The sequence below is a fragment of the Stegastes partitus genome, unplaced genomic scaffold (genome assembly GCF_000690725.1).
Source record: "Stegastes partitus isolate 25-593 unplaced genomic scaffold, Stegastes_partitus-1.0.2 Scaffold441, whole genome shotgun sequence".
NCBI lineage: Eukaryota > Metazoa > Chordata > Actinopteri > Pomacentridae > Stegastes > Stegastes partitus.
The window spans coordinates 85588-88404 of record NW_007578172.1 but is presented as its reverse complement, the minus strand read 5'-3'; positions in this window follow the sequence as shown (position 1 = coordinate 88404).

Genomic DNA, 2817 nt, shown 5'->3' with positions numbered 1-2817 from the left:
TTATTGTTACATGAAACAGTAACTGATAATCAGTAGTTGAAAATTAAACCTGAAAATCCATCCCTCCATCCATCCATCCATCCATTATCTATACACTGCTTATTCCTCAATAGGGTCGTGGGGGGCTGGATCCTATCCCAGCTGACTCAGAGTGAAGGCAGGGGACACCCTGGACAGGTCACCAGTTCATCACAGGGCTACACTTAGAGACAGACAACCAAGCACACTTACATTCACATCTACGGACAATTTAGAATCACCAATTAACCTCAACATGTTTTTGGACTGTGGGAGGAAGCCGGAGAACCCGGAGAGAACCCACACTGCACGGGGAGAACATGCAAACTCCACGCAGAAAGATCCCGGGTGTCCTAACCAGGACATGAACGGGCGACCTTCTTGCTGCAAGGCAACGGTGCTAACCACTGAGCCACCTTGCAGCCCTTACCTGAAAATGAAATTTACATTTCTTTTCTTAATAAAATGCCTGTCAAGAAACTCTAAGCCAGTAATTATATTTCTTTTTCAGCAAAATTCCATACACCCAGCCTTCATGCCTTTACATCTTACTTAAAATCCTACCAGGATACACTAAAACACTGCACAGGCATTAAAGCTGTGAAACCTGGAGCCTTATGTAATGAATTCCATTTGTAATTTATTATATTTATTTTTGCTTATCCTTTCTTATTGCTTTAATTATGTATGTGCACTTCCTCCAGCATACATTACTTTGTTGTTCTTGTTAGAATCGTAAGCTTGTTGAAAGTTCTGGTGTAATTAGGCTGGGGTGCATTTAGTTGCTGATGAATTTAAATTTTCATTTGTAAGCAGAAAAATGTGTCAAAGGTTGAGCTGAAATTTACATAATCAAATGTCTTTGTAAGTAAAAATCTAGTAATCAAACGCAAAACTATAACCAGGACGTAACTGCAACATCACAAGCAGCACCATGACTTTCAGAAATAATCATTGAGGTATTCAAGTGATCTGCCAATCCTCTGTAAAGGTAGGTATAACTATTTTTTATTACATGTACAATACATGTGCTGTCAAATGAGAGAAAGGCTGACAGAATAATCAGATGATTTATTATACATATGCATGTCTTCATGATGCTATCATTTTAAGCTGGTAGGGGTATTAATCCAATACAAAGACTATCCTCCTGCTGGAGTCAAGACACACATGCTGGTGGAGCAGGGGTGAAGAACCATGCTGAAAATCTGCATGGATGTGATGTGGAGCAAAACTACTGATGAAATCTGTAGAAAAACCTATGGATAATATTCTGATAAACTGGAGGTGGAGAAGGGTTGATTCACACACACACATGCTGCCGTTAAAGGTGTTCACCTGCCATCAGGGGTAACTTGGGGTTCAGCGTCTTATTGAAAGACACGTTGGCACATAGAGAGGCCAAGGATCAAAGAGTAATCCTTAAGATTAGTGGGCAACCGGGTCTTTCACCTGAGCCATAACCGCCCCATCAGCTGAGCTACATTGCTGTGATGCTGGAATGACAGTTGACAGCAGCAAAGGGGAAAGTAGTTTTAAAAATGACACGAGCGAAACGTTTGGCTCAGATACATGTTGTGCCCAAACAGTTTGGTTTAATGTGTGTAACCTTCAATGTGGCACATATACCACATTTTTAGCAATATTCCATTTTACTACCCATCTTTACTACTTTTCCCTATCTACACATCACATACTCTCCTTGACAACATGATGTTCCCTCGAAGTAGCAGTGGGCAAAACAATCTCCGCTCAAGGTCCAGATGACTTTTTTTTTTTCTGGAGCGGAGCTTTCTGCATAACATGGTCTTCAGTTCAGTAAATTCCATTTTATGACTAAAGCTATTTTTATGTCCTTTATATAGTACTTCTTAGGACTTAAGATTAAAATTTTAGCTTTATTACTTACTAACTCTTTTGCTGTCTTGTTGTTTAAACTAACCCTTCGTGAGTTCTGTGAGTTTCAAGTAACCAAAGCAAATTCCGTGCGTGGAAGCTCACTTGATTCTGATATTACATTGTATTGTCAGAACTATGTTTATGTGGAGCATTTTTGGTCAGTCAGCAGAGTGACGCCATGTATAAAGATGCACAATCCCTCCATTTATAGTATTTCTGAACAGCGGTTCCTGACTCCACCTAACTCCTGGCTAATCTAAAAACATGCAAAGAGGTGGAGTAAGTATAACTGAGGCAGGCCATGGACAGGCCTACGAAGGCCCCACCTGTCACTGAAAGAGACCACATCGGTAATTATGCATAACTTTGAGCTGCCTTTAATGAGCGAGCTATATACAAATTCAGTAATGGGGAAATTAACTGTAGAGACCAAAACTGTTTCTTGCACCAGGCTTTGTCTTGGCTGTCTTTTCTCAGCAATGAGGATATGTGCTGGAGCCGTTAGCAACTGCATAAATAACAACCATTCTCTGTTGTAGTTTTGTTTTTCTGAATGTGAGGGTTAATCTATTAATACTTAACTGTCCACTTGGCAAGGACTTCATTTATATGCTACTTCTAACATAAGCTATGGATGTATTTTGCCTTGCTTAGCATAAACTAGGTGAGTCAAGCACACACTAGATCAAATGTACAAAACATAGCCCTAGTGTCTGAAGCATTATGTTGTGAGTGATCTCTGAAATCTACAGCTGATGTTGTGTCAAAAAGTCGGAAGTATATTAATGTTCTTTGTTGCTCATTATGCCATTCAAGATGGCTGCTGTGCAGCAACTCTCATTACAGGTCAGCACAGATCATGAGAAATGAACAGATGTGTCTTGAGGAAACACCTACACA